Here is a 23,905-nt window from a genome sequence, read left to right as displayed (position 1 = left end):
AATTGTATCTCCCATAATTCCCACATGTTGTGGGAGGGACCTAGGGGGAGGTAATTGAATCATGGAGGCTGGTCTTTCCTATACTATTCTTGTGATAGTGAATAAGTCTCACTAGATCTGATCAGTTTACCAGGGGTTTCTGCTTTTGCTTTTTCCTGATTTTCTCTTGCCGCCATCATGTAAGAAGTGCCTTTTGCCTCCCTCCACGATTCTGAGACCTTCCCCAGCCATGTTGAGCTGTAAGTCCAATTAAGCCTCTTTTTCTTCCCAGCCTAAGGTATGTCTTTATTAGCAGTGTGAAAATGGACTAATACACATGGCTTTCTCTGGTTGGTCCTAAGTTGAAAGTGGGGTCAGAAATATAGGGAAGCTGTCATTAATCAGGCCCTAACCATTCTGAGCTGATTGCTACAAAATTATGGTTTGATTTCCTAAATTGGTCACTACACTGGCTGCGATTTGGCTTGCCAGGGTACTTCTGCAGAGATTGTGGGTTAGAATTCTAATGTGTGCTTTAGCCATTGTCTGTTGGTATGTTCGGTCTCACAGATTTATTTATTATGTTTTTGGACAGAGGGGAGACAGTATATTTTTTGAGGAAAGTTTGGTACTTGGTGTTCTAGGTGACTGCTGTTATTTGAGATACCTGGAAATCTGCTACTATGTTTGGAAATCTGCATTTCATTTCATTTAAAATAAACATTTCTTTATACTTCACCTCCTCTCATTCAACAATACTATTAAAAAATCATGAGATAAATGAACTTTCTATTTTTAGCCCATGTGGACAAGACCATTTATCTACAATAAACTATCTTTTTAAAATTTATTTACCAAAGGAAATGAGATAACAGTGCTAGATGCAAACAGATGATAGTCATTCTCATCCTTTTTCCTATTTGTTCAAAGCCACTCAATTATTCCGTGAGGTCTAAATCATGAAATCATCTTTTATCATTCCTGTTGTCTTTGAAGTACCAATTATATTGACACATGTTTTAAAGTGTTTCTTTGCACAATCACCTTTATTTCCCTCTTTTAGTGTTCCTATAAATAGTAAGTTTCTCAACCTAGAGTGTTCACCCTTTTACTGTTATTCTTTACTTATTGGGAAGGCTGATTTTCTTACCTTTATCTTTCTATTTACAAGTCTGTAGACCACAAGCATTTATATTTCCTTAAATCTTTTATTTTTTGCTTATTGCCTGCAATGATGGTGCTATTCTCATTTCAGTTTATTTACTCAACATGGATGTCTTTGCTAAGAGACTGATTGAGAAACTGTAGCCCTTCAAAAGACAAATGAACAGCTTTAGGGATGTGGAGGAAGACTCTGTGAATAGATTTTTGTTTTTCTCTAGTTACTTCATTCTTCCTACACTAACAAGCTTACCCTGCCTCTTTGTCTTTGTACAGGCTGTTGATCATTTATCAAATGATATCTTCTCTCTTTTATTTCCATCTCCCTATCTAGACTCTTCCAAAAAGTCTTTCAGTTTGTACCACTCAATTTAGCATTCAACAATGATAAATGGTATTTTTAGTTTAATGAATCACTTCCATATCCAAAATCCCATTCAGTCTATACAAGAACCCACACTGACTGCTGGTGTTGTAGAACATTTTTAAGAGTGGTCAGGTGCAGTGGCTCACACCTGTAATCTCAACACTTTGGGAGGCCGAGGTGAGAGAATTGCTTGAGCTCTAGTGCAAGACCAAACCTGGGCAATGTAGAGAGACCTTGTCTTTACTAAAAATGTAAAAAAATAGCCGGGCTTGTCCACTCACCTGTAGTTCCAGCTACTTGGGAAGCTGAGGCAAGAGGATTCCTTCACTTGAGCCTGGGCGATCCAGGCTGCAATGACCTATGATTGTGTCACTCATCTCTAGCCTGGGCAACAGAGTGAGAATCTGTCAGGGAAAAAAAAAAAAAAAAAACAAAAAAAACAGCAAAAGAAAAAAAAAGTTCTTAAGACCCTCTATTATGTCTGAACAGCTGATCAGATCAGTACTCAGTATCTGTAGTTTTTCCGTCACTGGTTTTTAAAATTACAGCTTTTTTCCTCCCTTCCTTCACCTCCTTGATCAGACAAGTTTTCTCTATCCACTTTCCTGTTGTTCTGTTTCATGCCAAAGGAATAGATTGGCCCCTTTTTATTTTTAGGTTTATAGAAACATGCAACAAAGATAAAATCTGCAACTATAAACAATATCAAACCATATGATTGTGATAAAGTTCCCAGTTTATTACCATGAAATATGTTTGAGATAGTATCTAGAGCCTACCTTGAACTTCTGCTAGCCATTTTATTTACTCCTCTAGAAGAAATTATTGATCATCTACTATATACCAGTCTTGGGCTTCATCAGTAAAGAAGCACAATGATTCCAATTATCATTTGGCTTATATATTAGTATGAAGCCTAAAAAAATGAATATAGCTGGGATTAATAACCACATTAGACATTTTCTTAAAAATGTCTATGATTATTAATTTATCCACAATAGTGGCTTTTGTTAAACATGAGACCTCATAACTGCCCCTGGAACCTCACATAGGGTATTTGTGTTTTTGAGAATACCCAGGGCAGATGATATCAAGCTCACTAACCTGTTACCATGCAAACAGTTGCTCGTGCACATTTCTAAGCGCAGCTCAATAATTAAAGTTGTAGTAAAATTATCTCCTTTTTAATTCTAAGGAAACTGAACATTTAGAGATGTTAATTTGTTTAAGTTCACATTATTACTACTAGTTATTGGGCACTTAGACAAAGATGTTTTAAATCCAAGTTCTCTATTTTTTTTTTCGCTTGAAACTCTGACAATGTAGTCTGTTTTGTACTGCCCATTATTGGTTTAGTTCTTTAGAATCATCTAAATTTACCAAGTGCAGAGATCATGTCTCATAGGCGTATTTCTGAGGAAAGAGAATATACTGATTATGAAACAATACACATGATTGATAATTTTTTCTCATGTTTTAGGCAAAGAATGTTTTCATAGAGGGCACAGATAGATTGTAGTGAAAATTTTTTTAAATAGTTAATGTGTAAAATCTATAAGAACTAATCTCCAAATAATAGATATTTACATTCACTACAATCCACCTTTTCATTATCTAGCACATTTGCACCTGCAAACAGATGTTCAATTGTACAGAATAGCTGCTAACATACACAATTAGTCAGCAATTCTGTATGCACCAACGGATTCAACAACTGCAACCAGAACAAATATTGTTAAATATGTTTGACTTTGTTTACTTTTTTAAAAAAAATAATGGATTGGAAATCATGGTTTTGGTAGTGAGAACAAAGCAGATAAAATTGTTTCCAATATTTTCTTTTATGGACTAACATTTGTAACCCATTTGATTATGCGGGGACTATAGATTCTGGAGTTTAACATATGCACGTTGCATCTCAGAATTAAAGATAGCAGATGAGGAATAATTTAATCTGCATTTCTTACCTATTGTAGTATTTAACTCAGAGAAAAAAAGAAATTGTGGATGCAAAAGATGAAATACATTCAGTTAACAATTCAGTTTCCTTTCCTATCCAAAGGTTGTCTGGAAACAATTCTGCCTTTGGCAACCATTTTCTAGCATCTATATAAAACATATCTCAGCAGAAACTCTAAAATCTCTATTATTTATTTTTACATGATTGTGCTTCTTAATGATTTACAAAAAATAAGGATATAAAACAATGCGCAGAAGACGACTACAGGAAAAAAAAGATTAATACCTCTAATGAACATAGATGCAAAATTTTCAACATAATACTAGTAAACCAAATTCAGTAGACCATTAAAAGATTCATATCCCATGACTAAGTGGAATTTGTCTTTGGTATGCAAATCATGAAATGTGATATGCCACATTAACAGTATGGAAGATAAAAACCATATGAACATCTTTACAGATGCAGAAAATGTATTTGACAAAATTTGTATGGTTTCATCATAAAAACTCTGAAAAACTTAGGCATAATAGAAATAAACCTCACCATAATAAAGACTATATATGATAAGCACAGTTAACATCCTGCTTAACAGTTAAGAAAAAAAAAAAAAAAAAAAAAATGAAAGCTTTTTCTCTAAGATCAGAAATAAGACAAGGATGCCCATTGTTGTCATTTGCATTTAACAAAGCACTAAACATACTAGCCAAAGCAATTATATAAGAAAAATAAATAAAGGCGCCCAGGTTAGAAAATAAAAAATTAAAATTTTCCTTTTAGCAGATGATGTAATCTTCCATATAGAAAATCCCAAAGACTCCATATCTAGCAAAAAAGTGCTAGAACTAATAAATAAATATGGTAAACTTGGAGGATACAAAATCAATATACAAAAGTCAGTAAAATGCCTGTATATCAACAGTGAACTATCTACAGAAGAAATCAAGAAAACAATTTCATTCATAATAGATATCAAAAATAAAATAAAAAACTTAGAAACAAATTAAACCAAAACAGATAACTCAATTTAAAAATTGAAAAAGGTTTGAAGAGGAAATTTTCCAAAGAAAACATACAACAACCCACCAGTAAATAAAAGAGCTCAACATAATTAATAATCAGGGAAATTAAAATTAATACCACAATTAGATATAACTTTACACCTGTTAGAATGGCTTTTATCAAAAAGATAATTTGTGTTTGCAAGAATGTGGAGTAAAGAGAATTCTTGTTCATTGTTGATGCTAATCTTAACTTGAGATAGCCATTATAGAAAATAGTATGGAGGTTTCTTTAGAAATTGAAACTAGAACTACCATATGATTTAGCAATCCCACTTCTGGGTATATACTTAACAGAATGAAATAAGTATTTTGAAGTGATATCTGCTCTCGTATGTACATTGCAACATTATTCACAACAGCCAAGATGAGGAATAAACCAAAGTGTTCATGGACAGAAGAATAGATTTTTTAAATGTGGATAAAGATATGGCTGAGAAAGGAATCTCTGACTTTCGGGATATGTTACCAGAAACATCCAAAATGGAAAAGCAAAGAGAAAAAACATAAAGTTTGGAACAGAATATCCAAGAACCAAAGGACAATTCCAAAAGGTATAACAATCATAATGGGACTACCAGAGAGAAACAAAAGAAATAAAGGAGCAAAAGAAATATTTGAAAAATAATGACTCAGAATTTCCTCCAAATAAATTTCAGACACCAAACCACAGATCTAGGAAGATCAGAATGAAACAGAATAAATGCCAACAACAATAACAAACCTATCTTAGGCATACCATATTCATTCAAACTCTAGAAAATCAAAGAGAATATCTTGAAATAAGCTAGGCAGGGGTTACCTTAACTATAGAGGAGCAAAGATAAGAATTGCATCCAACCTGTCCTCAGAAACATAAAAGCAAGAAAGCGGAGTGAAATATTCAAAGTATAGAGAAAAGTACCACCAACATAGAATTCTGTATCCTATGAAATTATTCTTTAAAAGTAAGCTAAAGACTTTCTCAGACAAAAATAATTTGAAAGAATTTATTACCAAATAACTCGCCTTGCAAAAGATGTTCAAATAAGTTCTTCAGAGAGAAGGATAATTGCTTAGGTCAGACACTGACATCTACAAAAAGAAAGGAGGAAAATTAGAGTGGGAATTAGTGAATAGGCAGAGCATAGAGAATTTTTAGGGCAATGAAACTATTCTCTATGACACTCTAATGACAAATTCATGTCATTCTATATTTGTCAAAACCCATAGAATGTACAATATCAAAAATGAGCCCTAATGCAATCTAGGGACTTTTGTTAATAATTATCTGTCAGTGTAGGCTCATCAAATACAAAAGGCTCCTCTCTGGTCGGGGAGATTGATAGTGGGGAAGTTATGCCTGTGTCGTGGTAGTGAGTATATGGTATTTCTCTGGAATTTCTGCTCAATTTTGCTGTGAACCTATAACTACTCTTAAAAATACAGTGTATTTTAAAAAATAATTTTAACACATGTGAAGAGTAATGTAATAATATTTCTATTCTATCTAAAGAAAATATATTCAGATTAAGTGGTGAGCAAAGAATATTAAATGAAAAATTTGAGAATAGAAATGTTTTATAGGTTGGTTTGTCAGACAATAGTAACATACTAATGACATATTTTTCTAGAAAGATTTTGTGATGTTTGTGGTATTTTTCAACTTTATAAATTTCTAATGTATTATTAGTTCAATTCTCTAAGAATTCTAGTAAATATTGTCTTTGGTACCTAATTTTCTATTTGTAACTTTGCATTATTTTTCTTAAAATACTCTTCTCAATTATATAAGCTTCAGTCACTGAAAAATGTGAATATGCTTTGCAGTAACTTAGACTGCTGGAGCCTTAAACCTTGATGTCAAATAACATCTCACATTCAATATAAACTCATCAGCTCCCCACAGACCCTATCCTTAAATTTATCTTCTGTTTCTTATCTCACTGAATGACTCCATTACCTACCTTCTTGACCCTCAAAATTGAGCTTGGAGATACCTGCTTTCAGAGAGAATCTGCCAAACGTCCCACTCCTTGGCTAAGATAGTTTATTCTCTTTTAAACATTTATACAAAGACTTTATCACCCTAACCTTTCTTAGTCTGTTTCTTTTTCCATGTTCCACACTACACTTTAAAGTCGTTGAGACTAGAAACTGCTAGACTGTCTGTTTTATAGCCTAATTAGGGATCACAGACCTGACTTACAACTGATACCAACAGTATAATTATGAGATGGAAATTTAAAGCCTGCTCAAACTTCTGCAGAAGTTCATTATATTGAAAGATGCCTGAAAATTTTGACATGGCAATTGTTCTTTATTTATCTAAAATTCTTATGACTTTCAACAAACTACATTAGTTATTTGCATCAGAGTCAGAGAAGGAACTATGTCTTGTGTATCTTGTATCTCTTATAAGATTGAATTTATTGTCTTGTCAATAATAGGTATTCATTAAATGTTCACTGACTAAAATTAAGGCGCATATTCAGATGATTTTAGTTTCTGATGAGTGTGAATTTTTATTTATTTTTGTGGTTGTGAATGTATTCATAACAAGTCCACATCTTAAAACACACCACAGATGTTTAATTAATAAAAATTCTGTGGCAAATTTAAAATAATTGTATAAATTCAAGTCATGCTAATTTTAGATACACCCTTTCAGAGGGCAGCTAAGCAACAAGAAACTTTGAGCTTGCAAGCACATTTTTCAGCTTGCAAGCAAATTTCAAGGGCTTACTCCAGACAAAACTGTAAAAAATAGGCCACTCTGTTTTTTTGCCCTTTCTTTTGTGTCTAACCTCCTCTGTCTATCCATTAATTACATTTGGTGGATTCTGCCTCTATCCTGTTCCTAGTACCCACTAGAAGCCAAGCTGTTCACTCTGGTACCTCACTTGTGGGTTCCCAGGTTGAACACTTGACATTCTCTTCCCTGACATTACAAACCATGCTCCAGTGCTTCACAAAATTCTTGCAAGTTTGGAGAACACAGAGTATGTTGAGGATTATTTTAATTTTAAATAGCCATTGCCATAAAAGAAAAAAAAAAAGAAGAATAGCAAAAAATATTCAGACAATATGCAAGGGGAATATGGTGGACACATTTGGGGAAAAGAGGTGCTTTAATGAGTTTAAAGAACTTTATTTCTTTACTATTTGTAGCTAATAGTTATTATCCAAAACTATACTCTAGCAATGTTCTATATATTTTATGTACATCTGTATTTAGGAACCCAGGCATGGAGAGACAGAGGAACGTTTTCAAGGATATATAGCTTATAACCGACAGAGCCAGATCAAATTAAGATAATCTAGATCCAGAGGTCACATTCTTAACCACTTCACCATCTCACAAAATGCTGATGAACAATGCATATCAGGCAACATGGGTATGGAGATTTGTTAGGTGTTTTCCTAGAAAAACTAGCATCTAAATCAGTAATAGTAATGATTATCACTTTATACAAAGACTTTCTATTATTGTTAGTTATTAATATATTTTATTTTGATACATCACTATCAAATAAATTATTTACTCTAAGAACAACATAGCAATACTAAAAATTAAAATTAAAAAACTTCATAACTAAAAAATCCTACAACCTATTACACACCAAAAAATCATTTTTTTTCTAACTTTTCTTCTCAATTATATGTTTACCTTTCAAATGAATATGTATACTTTTCCCACTACCTAATATTTCATCTAAGAGATATATAATATTTATTTATTTTCACATATGTAACATTTAGGTTGTTTTTAATTTGCCTCAAAATAGGCCTACTATAAACATTTCAGTTCACATCTTTTTTTTCCTGGATCAAAATAGGTGTCACTTTCCATTTTCATGAAATTAATATTCACATCAAAATTTCATTAATATTAATACCAAACTTTTGAAAAAAATGAAAGCTTTTGCATTAATATTGGGCTTTGCTAATGTAAACACAGAGAGATCATGTAATTTTAAAGATTGTTATATATCACAAAATGGTAAAATATTAGTTTGTTCAATCTTAATCTTATATATTATGTTATCATGAATGGTAGGAGTTACACTTCTCTTTTCATTTTTATTCTTGCTGTCCTAGACTGGGAACTATTTGTATTTCTCTTGATGAGTGATCAGTTTTTTAACTCACTGCATTAAATCTGTAAGAAGAAGAGATAATAATCCTGCCTTTAATGGCCTTGCAGCGCAAAGTCTGTCAGGTCAGGCTAGTAGCAGCAGAAGATTGAAGATATATTTAGGAGGTAAAATCAATGAGACTTGTTAATTGAGGGTATAAGGTTGGGGACAGTTAAAGAAAGGTGCCATGGATAACTTCCAGCTTTAAAAGTGGACACTAAAGTAATAATAATGAATCTACAATTTTATTCTATCATAGTATTATTATTCCTATTGCTATTTTTAATTTTTTTTGAGATGGAGTCTCTCTCTGTAACCAGGCTGCAGCACAGTGGTGTGATCACGGTTCACTACAACCTCTGCTTCCCAGGTTCAAGAGATTCTCCTACCTCAGCCTCCCAAGTAGCCAGGACTACAAGCGTGCACCACTACACCTGGCTATTTTCCTTTTTTTTAGTAAAGACAGGGTTTCACCATGTTAGCCAGGCTGGTCTTGAACTCCTGACCTCAAATGATCCTCCCGCTCGGCCTCCCAAAGTGGCTGGGTTTACAGGCGTAAGCCACCAGTCCCCCAGCCCATTTGGCTTTTTTCTTGCTAATTTGAGTCCCTTGTAGATTCTGGATGTTAGTCCTTTGTCAGATATATAGACTGCTAAGATTTTCTCCCACTCTGTGGGTTGTCTGCTTATTCTGCTGACTGTTCTTTTTTCCATGCAAAAGTTCTTTAGTTTAATTAAGTGCCACCTATTTATCTTTGTTTTTGTTGCATTTCCTTTTTGGTTACTGGTCATGAAATCTTTGTATAAGACAATGTCTAGAGGGGTTTTTCCCAGGTTATTTTCTAGAATTTTTACAGTTTCAGGTCTAAGATTTAAGTCCTTGATCCATCTTGAGTTGATTTTGTATAAGGTGAAACATGGGATTCAGTTTCATTCTCCTACATGCGGCTTGCCAATTATCCCAGTGCTATTTGTTAAATAGGATGTCCTTTTCCCATTTTATGTTTTTGTTTGCTTTGTCAAGGATCAATTGGCTATAAGTATTTGGGTTTATTTTTGGATTCTCTATTCTGTTTCATTGTTTTTTGTGCCTGTTTTTATATCAGTACCATTCTGTTTTGGTGACTATGGCCTTATAGCATAGTTGGAAATCAGGTAATGTGATGCCTCCACATTTGTTCTTTTCAGAAGCTAAGAATATTTTACCTTAATTGAAGAAGAGCCTTGATTAAGAGATATAATTAAGGATCCTGAGATGGGGAAATTATCCTGCACTACCCTGTGGAGTTCAGTGTAATCACAATGGTCCTTAAAAGTGGAAAAGAAGTCAGAAGAGAGAGGCAGAGAAAAATTTTATTACAAAAGTGGAGGTCAGAGTAATGTGTGTAAGAACTCAGCCCGTAATTGTTGGCTTTGAAGATGGAGAAAGAGAGCCATGAGCAGCAAATATAAGAAACTTCTAGAATCTGGCAAGGGCAAGTACACAGATTCTTCCCTGGATCCTTCAGAAATGAATGAGGTCCTGCTGACATCTCATTTTAGCCTAATAAGACCCATTTCACAAAACTATAAGCTACAAAACTGCAAGATTATTTGTGTTTTTAAAGCCACCAAGCTTGCAATAATTTGTCACTGTAGCTATAGGAAACTAATGCAAGGGCTAAAGGGGTCTTTCAGTGAACCAAGTATTATTTTTCCCTATTATTAGCCAAACATTTTAATTTAATTGCACTGACTAATATCAAAGCTGAAATATTCACCTCTATGGGTTATAGAACTAGTATAATAAATCTCCAAAAAAATAAGTCTTCATTTTACTCTAATTCCCAGAGTTGTTAACAAGCAAAAATTGACTATTATCATATGACTTTTTTCTTGTTTCCCATTAGTAGCAAAGTGGGAAAAAAAGTTAAAATATGAGTAGTTAATGGGAGAAGCAGAATAAACCAAGAAATCTAATTTATGTACTAAATATCATGTAAGTTACATTCTAAATTAACTAATATTTTATGATACCTACTGTAAATAGTTTAAATCAAAGTGTCATCCTTCTTTTATAGTATTCTTATGTACATATTTTTATATGCATTTATTTATTCACATATGTTAAAAATATTTCACTCCTTGAAATTTGAAAATTGAAAGCTAATAAAAGTCAAATGAAATGCAGTAGTTACATTTTTATGTGTTGATGATAAACATACAACAATTACTGTTATTAAAAGTCTGTGTTCCAAGTATTGTAAATACAAGTGTATGGATTACTTATTTTGGAATTCATAGCAGGTCATTTAGAATATTTTATATTGACCCTAGTTTTAACCAAAAGAATCCAAATGGATCCTTTTTTAGTTCAGAGACAAAATGTTATATCAAGCTAATTCCAGTGATATTTTAGTTATCGATTATAAAGAGATACATGACCTTACCTTGTGAAGAAACAGAAATCTGACCATCACCTGGGTCCTTACCTCTTTGTAATGCAGCCCTGGTAATCATTCCAAAGACCATTAATTCCAAACAATAGTTCAGTTGCAACTGTTACTATATTATTAAATAGTCAGTGATTATACAAAGGTGAATAAAATACTGTCTCTCCTCTACATTAGCTGATTTGTTAAGAGAGTTGATTCTTAGTCTATCGAGATATTTTTATTACGGGGTCAAAATTGAATTGTGATAGGTTTCCAAGATATTATCACTGAGGGAAACTGAGTAAGGAGTACATAATATTTCTTAATAAACATAAAATTATGTATCAACATTAGATATATAGATAATATCTAGTAGAGTATATCAGAGATTGTATTATTTCTTGCAATTACATGTGAATCTACAATTATCTCAAAATCCTAAAGCTCAGTTAAACAAAACAATGGGGTTAAGGAAGCACAGAGCCTGTGTGGGATCTTATTTAGACACAGGGTTTCAAACGAAGTAAATTTGTGCTTTGATTCTCTTATTTCACAAGTTGCTTGCTTGTTGAATGAAAACAGCTTGGAATCCAGAAACAGCCTATACACGAACCCAGCAAGGATAACTTTCTGCAAATGGAGTAAAATTTTGTAAATGCGTGTTTTTGACTAAGCAAGTTGGAGCACAGATGGCTGAATTAGAAGTTACTGTATTTACAGAAGGGCATCTGTTACATTATACTTAACTACATTTAAATAATCATTTTTTTCCTCTCATAATTTATACCCATGTTATTACCAATGCTCTTCACTCCATTTAGCATCTCTGCATGTTTGATATGCTTTTGAGTTTTTAGCATAATTAGCCTCAACTGTAAAATTAAATTGATGTAGATACCGCCCTGGGCCAGGGCTGACAGGGGCTACTGTCTCCTTTTTGCCATTTGTTGTGCAATAACTCAGACAGGGACCACACTTCATGTCCTGCTGAGTCTTTGTGTGGTGAGCCTTCCTCCCTATATTTTTCTTGCCACTGAAAACAGAATTTTAGGTCAGCAGGATTTTCAGTGGGCTGAGTGCCCAAAAAGACAGTTTAGGAGATTGGCGATGTGTAGGCCTGAATTTGGAGCAATGATTCTAGACTATCATTACGTTAAAGAATATAGTGCCTGGCCTATTATAATTTTTCCATAATTATTTTTGTATGCATAAAAGAAAGCACATCTGCATCTTGAACTCAAAATAAATAATTTTTTTTGTTCAAATGTTATAGCCTTTATTGGATGCTAAGAGGTGTTAAGATTATGACAGAGAAAAACATTTTTTGTATTAATATTAAAGATGGGGTCTATAACCAAGTAAAATCCTAAAATGTGCTTTATTTACTATAGATTAAGTAAAGTTTTTGGGGTTTTTTTCATATTATTATACTAGATAAATAAAGAAAAAAATCTAATTCAATGGTTTGAATTGCTGCTTAAAGACTATTTTCATAAAAACTACCAGGTAAGCTTTATTCAAAATTTGTATTTCTCAATAGTTACCCTCAAAATGGTTAGGTTTATTTGATCAGGGTTAGACCAAGTTATCTGTATCTTTAAATGCTCATCAGATAACTTAATGTGCTGCTATGTTTGGGAACCATTACTTTAGCTCTACTTCTTCTAAATATATGGATTACTTCAGTAACTTAGAAAGGTCATTTGCCATCATGTGTATGCATTGATTATGTGGCACAGAACTCACTGTTTTCCAAATCAATTAATGCTATTACTTTTTACTCAAAATTTGTGATTATACAGCTCTGTATAGTTACTTTGTAAAATAGTGGGAAGTAACAGTGATTGTATACCAAAGTGTATCAAACATATCATAAAATATTGAAAATCTTGCAAAAATAGCCTCCCAGAGATTAAGGTAAATATAGATCAACTGTAGAAAATGTATTTCTGAAATGCCTTTTTTTTTTTTTTCCCTTTTTGTGGGGAACGGGGTCTCGCTATATTACCCAGGCAGGTCTCGAACTCCTGGGCTCAAGCTATCCTCCCGCCTCTGCCTCCCTGAGAGCTGGGATTACAGGCGTGAGCCACCGCACCTGGCCTCTGAAATGTTTTTAAACTTCCATTTGTTTAACACAAAAATGTCAATTTTTGGTATAGACTTCTACACCTTCTATCTTGTTAATGTAACAGATATATATCTCTAGGTATGTTTTATTTTTCTCATTTTACATGGTGAGGAAATAAAAGTAGAGAAAGCTAAATGACTTTCCTAAGATCATCCATTCAAATATATGAAAGTAAACAGTAAGACAGGATTTGCAATGTAGTCCATTTGACCAAGAGTCCCTACTTTTAACCACCCCATGTATATACATGAATACATACACACACACACACACACACAAAGTAAAATTATGAATATATAATTCAGATGCCTTTTCTGTAAATTCGAATGCTGTGTTATTTTAATTAAAAATTATGTTTTAGCTAATGACTGATAAACCTGTCATATTATCGACAGGAAAGACGTTTTCTCTTTGAAATATTATTATGTATACAAAAGAAATTGATATATGAAGCAAAGAACTTCCCCATCCTGTTTTGTTGTTTAATCTCAGTGTGATCTTCCTTAGAAAAATCTTTTCTCCCTTTTGAGTAGAAAATAGCTATTTTATTCCTTCAAACAGTTGTTGATTTCCATAAATTAGTTAGTAATTTGTAATTCTGAAATAAACGACAATATTTATTTCCCAGAAGTATGAAGATGCCTAACATCATATTTTAAAATGCTAATTTTCATGGGTATGACAGTCATGCAGAAAAATAAAAGAGATTCAGCTAAATTCATAGGTGCCAATTCAGAAATGTAGGTATAATGTTAGTACATATTTTTAGGCAATTAAACAGTTTTTTTTGTTGTTATTGCTGTTGCTCTAAATAAACCCTTAAACAAAGAAATTATAAACAGATAATATATTTAGTTAATGCACATACATTAAATAAGACATATTGACTAATTTTTATACCATAAGTGGTATTTTTCATGTTGGGTTATTCAACTAAATAAACTCTTCTACCTAGATAGTTTGATATTAAAAAGGAAATTTAGGTAGATGGTATATTTTTTTCATGACAGATTCTATAATTGGAATAAAAAATGCTATGATTTAAGACAAATAATATTTTTTAGTTTGTTATTTTCTTGGAAAAATGTGTATGATATTCAAGCAATTCTAGACCAATTCAAGCAATGGTCACCTCTATGATCCCAGTATTTTTACTTTTTTAGTTTCACAAAACATGAATTTCCTTCATGTTTCTACTCTTAATGCTATTTTCATTCACTGTCACAGAGCTTATTTAGATCCAGAGAAGAGCTCTTCATCACATTCATTAGTAGCAAAGTGACTCTTTCCTTTGAAATACATAGATATGATTAAATGTCTAGTTTTTATAATTCCAGCATTTTGTATTGTTTTCAAGAATGTGAAGGATAAAAAAGAACAAAGCTCCACAATATTAAATTGAAATTGCAATGTTATCTAAATGAAAAAAAAAAATCTACTAAATTAGAAGTACCTAAGAAGTAAAATACTGTACACTTTAAAAGTGTACATTTTTGGAGTTTTAAGATGAGCCATGATAACCTCTATTAGTATTGTTACTAAGACCAGGCCCTTAATAATAAAAAACAAATAAAATAATATTTATTTAAGTATGTAATTATCTGTAAAGTAATGCTTGAAATATAGAAATATTCTCTTAAAATATAGTATTTTCATATTTAAGAAAAAAATGATTTCCTTTAAGCAACTGTAAAGGTCACTCTCTACTTATTAAAACCAACATAATTCAATTTGTGAAAGAAAAAAGGTTCTATTTTTGTACATTAATCGTAGCAGAAATGAAGGTAGTTTGAAAGATCATCTGATGAGAACTTTTAAATTTGAATTGTGAACATGTAACATGAACCTCCTGAACTGAGCTCTTCAACTGGCAGCTTAAAGGATTTTTATATTCCCCTTTCAACATGTGTTTTAACGTATTAGCTGGGCAAGAAAATTAGAGATGATGGAATTAGGGGTTGGAAAGAGCAAAAAATCCATGAATACTGTACAGAAAGGGATTGTTTTGCAATGTAGACTTCAGTGAAATAACACAGCTGAAACAAAGTATATTTGGCAAGACTTAGTGGGAAAATCTAAGTCCTGCTAGAAAGGATTAACAAAGAAGGCCCCAAAGGTACAGTGTTTTGGTCTTGTTACAGAGTCATCAGGGATGAAATTTGGTTTATATAATTCTGTGCAGGGGAGAAACATTGTCACTGCCTCCAGATACATGAAAGGAAGCTATGCCAGTGAAAATGTCTAGAAAGTAATAAAGAGGCTGGGCATGGTGGCTCACACCTGTAATCTCAGCACTTTGGGAGGCTGAGGGGGGTGGATCACGAGGTCAGGAGTTCGAGACCATCCTGGCCAACATGGTGAAACCCCGTCTCTATTAAAAACACACAAAAAATTAGCCAGGTGTGGTGACATGCACCTGTAGTCCCAGCCTCTCAGGGGGTTGAGGCAGGAGAATCACTTGAACCCGGGAGGCAGAGGTTGCAGTGAGCCCACATCGTGCCACCGCATTACAGCCTGGGTGACAGAGTGAGACTCCATCTCAAAAGAAAAAAAAAAGAAACTAATAAAGAATGTTATATATGTTTTGTTTTGTTTTGTTTTCTCTGAAATCTAAGTGTCTCTCAATTTTTACTAGGATAGTTATACGTTCCTTTAACTGGGCTGTAACTAAGAAAAACAAACTGTTGAAGCATTTCTCTTTTTTTTTCTGGTATAGTCAGGGTTCAATTAGGAATACAGGAACCTTCTGGTCTTTTCAAGAAAGAAGAGGCTAAACGCAGAGAATTAACTGCTTATCAAGTTATCATGAGGGCTATAGGATTAGTTAGAAAAAGCTACCTTTAGGTTAATTCGTAGCCCTCAGAGAATCAGAAAGTTTGTCCAGTCAGAAAACTGCCAACAGCGGTCACAGTACATTGACCCGTTAATGTAGGTAACTCACAGAGAAACGACCAGATGTCTGACAATGTCCCTGCATCTGCCTGCTAAAGCCAGAAAATATTAATGTTTTATGCTTTCCTTCAGCATTGCAGATTTTATGTGAGTGCCTTTCATTGGTAGTCTCTAATTAGGATCTTACTGGAGGGAGATTCTGTGAAATGTAATTTCTTATTTTCCATTTCTGTGACAGTGGGAAGAAATGGTCAAAGCAAAAATTGCACCAAACAAATAAACAGGCAAAGTGGATTCATTCAAGACATTTGCAGTAGAGGAGAGAGATCAGAGCTCAGAGATCTAACCTCGACTGCACTGAAACAAAAGGTGGTAGGATTTTTAACTTTGTGGTGATCAGAACACAGGTCATCTTTATTTGCTCATTGGCTTTACCGAAAGAAAAGGTAAAGTTCCTCAAATCTTTGTGTCAGGAGATAGTTTTACAATTCGGAGAAAGGCACCAAACTTGGGATCCTACTATCCCGTAGAAACTGGGAGATAGGGGCTTATCTTCCTTAATTCAAAGGGATGGCTCCCAGGTCTTTGAAAAAGACATTCTTGAGTTGTTGAAGGAAAACAACAACAAAACGAAAACAACAGCAAAACAGTAACAACAGCAGCAAAATGATCAAGGAATGTTTTAAAATATTTTCATCTCAAAGGAACAGGGAAAAAATATAAAATTATAAGTTTTCTGAAATGTTCTAAGAAAAGTCAAAGGCCTAGAGTCAGGAAGAAGCCTGTCTAATGTTTAGTCGGGATGAGGAAGAACATTAAAGTTGTTTTTGTCAAAAATAAAATGCATAAGTATTGTGCTGGATGCCAACTGCCTATTTTACATCTGTTCTTTGGCATCAGGAGCCAGGATTTATAAGATGTTTTGCAATAAACTTCTTCCTCAGGGATTAATTAAAACTCACACACCAAAACAAAACAAACAAATAAAAATCTGGGTGTTTGTTGTGTACTTACCACATGCAACATACTGTACAGTGTGTGGTAGCAACAGATGTGATAAAGGGACAGTCACGACCTTTTCTTGAATGCTATCATAAGCAAATTGCTGACTATGATGCCAATACACTTTAAAGAGAAAAGTATTCTGAAAAGAAATAATTTAAGATTCTTCATTTCAAATGTGACATGAAGCCTAGGTTTGAATTCTATACTTACTAACTTGTGTAAGACAAAACATTTTTGAGCATTTTTCTTTTTTTCTTAATTATATATGTTGCCACTGGGATTAAATAATAGCATTTCTGGTAGAAAATATGTGCTAACTAAATACATTTTTTTAAATTCTGTTGTTTTTTCATGGAGAATGGAAATATATCTGGTTTTGAAGAGTGAATATAATTTTAAATTTGGAGAAATTGAAGATTGCAGAAGAATGGTTCATAGAGTTATGTTGAGTTTTCTATACAAGGTTAAATAATAGAAAATTTAGATTCAAGTATCTAAGGTATAGTCACCTAAAAATTAATCTGTCCAAAATTTGTAAGTTTGTTTGCATCCTTCTTTTATAGATTTCTATTATCCACTGTGGATCAGAAATTCAATGTTTATGGTACTATAGTTTGAAAAGTAAATTTTATCAAGTATGGCATAACAGATTATTATTCAGTGTAATAGAAGTAAAAAGTCTATATAACTTTTAATTTGTATAGCAAATGTTAAAAATCTTAAATGAAAATGCTTAACTTTAATCTACTCTGGCTTTTACTTTGGGTTACATTCAAAGCAACTCTGTCATGGAAAAACTGTAATGAAAACTAAAACTATGTCACAGAAAATAGAAAGTCATTTTATCCAAAATATGTACTTTTTAAACTTATAAATAATAAATGAAGAATGAGAATCAAAATAATATTCCTTGAAAACAATATTAGCCTTGATTACTTTTGTGTTGTACTAAATTGATAACAATTCAGACACTAGAAGTTTTGCAAAGGATGGATTGAATATTGTCTCTGGCAGAAGAAGAAAAGAAACAATAAGATAAAAGAATTAAATATTAGTAGCAGTGTACTGCATAAGCATGGACAGCCCAAGAATTGTGAGATATGATGGAAAGACCATTAGTTTGGAAATTAGAAAACATAGACTTCAAATCAATGATATAACCGTTAATAATAATAGTGATTGTAATAGTTCCTGTTAACATGTTCTGAGTAATTTCAGTGAACCCAGCTTTGGGTATGGTTTTACATCTTTATATGTATGGCTTAAAATTAAACCACTTTAAATTTTGTTTTTAGCTATGTGGTCTCAAGGAATTTGCAGCTTTCTTAGTGTCAGGTTTCTCACCTGAAAAATGGGGCTTTGATTGGACTGGGTGGCTTTTTCCAAGATATCAAGTGCTCCTATTTTCTCTTCTGAATTTTTCTTTACTCTCTAGGCAAATGTAACTCTACTTCTCCTAAGTCCCTACAATATTTTTTTTTTATATAACTCGCTTTGGAATATCTGAAATAATCCATTAGCATAACTTATTATAATTTATATATTGGCTCAACAGGAAGTCAGGTACAAATGCTGGTCCATCCATCCCACAACAAATACTTCCTGTTTATGTTCAGTTGCTCTTTGGGCTTCTTCCAGCTTCCTCTTCAGGCTCTGCTGTGGACCTCTTTTCTCTCCGTGTCACAAGAGGTCTTCCTCTTATTCTTTGAAGTTTTGGCTAATTTACAGTGAAAGTAATAGTTATCTTTTTTTTTAAACAATGAATTTAATTCAAAACACTTTGTGCCAAGTCAGGCATATTCCAGCAACCTTACTTGCTTGCTCCTTAACTCTATGAGGTAAGAACCGTTTTACAGATGAGAAGAATAAGGCATATTTATGGAATGGTACATGATACAGTCTAGTCAGGGAACAAGGAATGCTGGCAGTGAGCTGAAGGTTTCGTCTGGAATAGTAGGTCGGTTAGCATAAGAGGAGCCTAGAATGCTTTGGTGGAAATTTACACAGAAACGCTAAAACCAAAATGTTAAATATTTTAAGGAGATCTCAGACCTGAATGAGGAAAGGGCCAAATGTGAAAGGAAAAGGTATGGAATGGGAATTTGTTCTTTCTTAGATTCTGTGTCTGCTCCAATGCTGTCTTCTTTCTGCTGCTGTTATAGTTTGGTGCTGCTCAAAGTCTACAATGTCTTCCCCACCCCTGAGTTTACTGCCTTTGTGTTACACTCAATTTTTGTTCTACTGACATTCACATTAAAGGATTCCTGCCATCCTTTTTCTGGCTAGCTTTGTCAAAGTGGAAGGATTGTCAATTTCTCAAAGAAAGCCTTTTGCCATAAGAAAAGAAAATGACTGTCTTACTGACAGAATAGTATCAGGACCATCAAGACAGGGTGAGAATATACTATACTGGATTTTTTAATGTGCTTGGTTTCTCTACTTTTAAGTATTATTTAGAAATATAAACTTTAAAATTGTTTGTTAACTAGAAATTTTATTGTTTGGAATTTTAAATCTTTGCTAGTGATATGTTGGTTATTAAAACTTAACAGGAGATGAATTTAGAATTCTCCTCTTATATGTTTAAGTAATATATAACAACATTTCTTAACATATGTGATTAAGATATTTAGATTACAAAGCAGATAATGTAATTCTGTTGTCTTCCTCTCTTGAATACTTTTGCCTCTGATGTGATTATTGGCAACATGAACAATCTGAAGACGATTTCAAATACAAGTGGTTGAAAAATAAGATTGCAGGGACAACGTTTATTTATACTAAGAAAAAATGTGATGATGTAGTCTAAGAATGTAAAAAGTAGGACAAGATATCATTTGTTCTTTCATCTCTGGAAGTTTCTAAACAGAAAAATAATGTGTAACCATCTTAGGACAACACTCATACTCTGTGGTAAGCAGAATTCTAAGATGACCCCCAATGAGTCATTTCCTTATATAATCTCTTCCTCTTGAGTGTGGGAAGAGCCGGTGATTTCCTTCTAGCCAACACAACAAGGCAAAGGTGATGGGATAGTCATTTCATGGTCTTAGCCAACTGGAAGGAAAGACCTTCCTGCTTGCCTTGAAGACACAAGGTGCTATATGTTCTTAGAACTGTGCCAAGCATTTAGTAAGAGCTATGTTCATTAAACAAAGACAGAATAAGTAACTCAAACTATGTTTTAGAAACTTTGAATTTTCTTTCCATTTTTAGTTATTTTCTATTCAGAAACTATTTTCTTCAATCACAAAGAAGTATGAAGTAAGGCAAAAATATTTAGGCATTTTTCCCTTCAAATTTTCTGGTTTTTGTATTATGTTCATAGTTAGCTTGGTTCAGGTTATTACAGGGTATAACATATATGATTAGATAATGCATTATGTTTTCATTTTAGTGGCTATTTAAACTGAATTTATCATGATTAGTTGCACTAATTACATTTATTAGATAATTGGCAGACATAATTTTACATAGATGGATATTTTTTAAACCAGGAAAAAGATGATTTTCAGAATTCCTTCATACTTTGTCATTTGAATAAGAGCATCTTATATTTTTAATCTGATCATAATACTTTTCAAAAAATTCCCTAGAGAAATTTGAGTTTCGCTGTATTAAAAATATCCTTGTCCAAATCTTTTGTCACTGCATTTGAAGGCCATGGAAAGGCATGTTCTGAAACGCATCAAACATTCCACAGTAGTTGGACATTTGTGAAGTGAGTCCAAACAAATTCATCCTGATTCTCTCTTATCTGTGTTGTCTCTGCTAAGCTGTAGAAAAGTAAGCCCAGGGCTGGCTCTGAGCAAAATGTCAAGCTGGAAATCCTCAGTTTTTCTTTCAAAGCCCTGAACATTTTGTCCCTTCTCTACATTTCCAGTCTTAATACTAATTTTCCCTTGTGCCCCAGGCTGTCCTTATTACCTTTCAGGCTGTCCTCCAAAATGTCATTCCCCTTTCTTGCCTCTGGCTTTTTGAGTAAGTTGTCACTTCGGCCTAAAATATGTCTTTGCCTCCAAATAAGCTAGTATTTTTTTTTTCCTTACCCATTCACACTTACACTCTCCAAGATGCCTTCGTAGATATACCCAGGAATTTTAGGTCTCTCTTGCTCCTTTATGTTTTCCAACTCTATTGTAACATCATTATGATCTTTGAACCTAATAATGTATTTACATGTAATGATTGTTTTTTCATTGTGAGCTCCGGAGACTGTATCTGTGGTTATTATCTACTGCAGTGCTCTATACAATGCTTTGGAAGGGGTGCCTCTTAAATCATAGTTGCTGAATTGGATCACACCAGAAGAACCAAGCCATCTAGATTTAAAAGCCTGAAATCACAGATTGTTTTTAATCTTTATCATGACCAAGTCAACCTCAGATTGAATTTGCTTAGTCTGTATAAATGCAAACTGTCTACATTAAAGGACATAGTGTTGTGAAAGTATTCAGTAAACTACAAAATGTAATATAGGCATCAGTTACTGAGATTTCATTTTTTTCTGCATTTTTGGGTGTTTTCTCCCTTTTCTTCTATTCTTTAGGGCAGAGTTTCACATCTCAAATTTGTCTTACCTTTATTTACTGATAACATTTACTTCAGCTAATTCTTAATATGATAATGCAACCTTTAGTTGGAAGTCTGTGTCTACATTTTGAATTTAAATACCATATTTAACATTTAGAAGTCCAATGGTACTCCTAAACATACTTGCTTCTGTTAAACAAAAGAGTAACAGCGTTGTAATGACCAAAATAAAAGTGTAATATGTGCTATTGGAATAGTGAAGACATAGTTGAAGAAGGGCAGAAGAAATCTTTTATAATAACTATTTGAAGGTAAAATTTGTTACCATACTATGAGGGGGACACTGTGAATTCAAAAAGATAAAGTAAAAGTCGCTGAGGCATTTCCCTCTTTTCACCTTCTTGTTTTTTATTGCTGGCATTTCCACCTCTTTTATAGTGCTTATGAGATTGGATTTCAAGTCAGCCTACAGAGTTTGTGTTTTCTTAGTGATATGAACCCAAATTCCCACCACTCTAAAATGGTAATATTAAAATATACATACTCCATAGGCTTGCTTAAAGGATCAAATAAAATAAAGTCCTTAGCACATAGCAAACAAAGAGTGTACAGTTGATATTATTACTAATTTTTACCATTGAACTGGACATCTTCTACAGACTTTTAAGATTCTTTCTCTAGGTCCAAAGATTTTATAGTTAGGCGAAACTAGTTATTTAGGCAAATAACTTTTAATTATTTAAGGAGAATTAAGTCATTTTACGTAATGAATCGATATTTCTTTCTAAATTGTACTGCATGTAACAATAACTATTAAGCAAGATAGGTTTTAGAATAGGAATATAATGATACATCCATTGCCCCAAGTGTGAATTAAGACTCTTATCTATCTCATTTTTCATATTACATTCATTTTCCTATATTACTATTTTTATAATGGCTGCAATATAGTATAGGAAGCTAAAACAATATAGGGGAAATATAGATTAATCACTCAATTTGCTTATTATATAATTTAGTTTAAAAAATCTTGAGCAAAGAGCAAATAAGAACTGAAGTGTAAACCATTTCTAGAATTTCTATTTATATATATTATTCATAGAACATAGATTTTATATATATAATCTGTATAATAAGAACTGAAGTGTAAACCATTTCTAGATTTTCTATTTATATATATTATTCATAGAACACAGATTTTATATATATAATCTGTATATTATATATAATTATATATAATATATATAAAATCCTACTTTATATATATATATGTGTGTGTGTGTGTGTGTGTGTGTGTGTGTGTATGTATATATATAGTCTGATTTCCTCACTAATCCTGGTGATCATTTGGACCATATTAGATAAAGCAATAAATACATATATAAAATTATGTTATATATAATATATCATCTCTTTTCCTCACTAGTACTGGTTATCATTTTGACCATATTAGATAAAGCAATGAATACAATCTTCAACACTTGTTAGCTGCAGAATCTTAGCCTCTGTGTGTTTTAGATAAAGATTCATCTTGATTACAATGTGGATAATAATTGTCCCTCCTTCCTATAGCTAGTCGAGATGATTAAATAAGACAATGATGTAGAACAATTGCATGACCTCAGAGTAGGTGCCACATAAGTATTTCCTATAATGTTTGTTGTTGTTGTAATTATTGTTATTATACAAAGTTAGATGCTAAGTTTCTCAGAAAATGGAGGAAGAAAAGAATTTCTAAACAATTTTATTATGTGAGAAGTCTAGGTATAAAGATTTCTTTTGGAGTTAATTACTAGGAAATAAGTTTCTCTAAGATCATACATATTTTCTGTAATGCTTCTGTTTTTGATTTGCAATTAAGAAACTTCAAAATAAAAATCACATCTGCTTTGGAAAATATGTAGTAATTTACAGCTTACTTATTTTTGTTCTAGTCTCTTTCTCATTTCTTTGTTTTGAATGTTAATTTATAGTTCCAATAATCCTATATTTTAGCTATTATATGTAGTTTAATGTATTTATTATATGTAATTATACCATATATCTACTCATTCTTCTAATATATACTGAGTGTGCTATATATAATATTTTTTGCCTTGGGTTCAATGACAATGACAAGAAAAATTGCCAAAAAAACACAAAATCCCTAAATTCATAGAAATTATAACCTAGTCAAGGAGATTAACATTAACAAATAATCACAGAAGTAAACATAAAATTCAAATAGTAAGTACTATAGACAGATGCATGGTGCTGTAGTAGTATTTAACTGAGTAAATGGAAGTTGA

Source organism: Mandrillus leucophaeus, unplaced genomic scaffold, assembly GCF_000951045.1.
Source record: "Mandrillus leucophaeus isolate KB7577 unplaced genomic scaffold, Mleu.le_1.0 Scaffold776, whole genome shotgun sequence".
Taxonomy (NCBI): Eukaryota; Metazoa; Chordata; class Mammalia; order Primates; family Cercopithecidae; genus Mandrillus; species Mandrillus leucophaeus.
The sequence above is the reverse complement of the archived record's forward strand: the minus strand, read 5'-3'. Positions refer to the sequence as shown.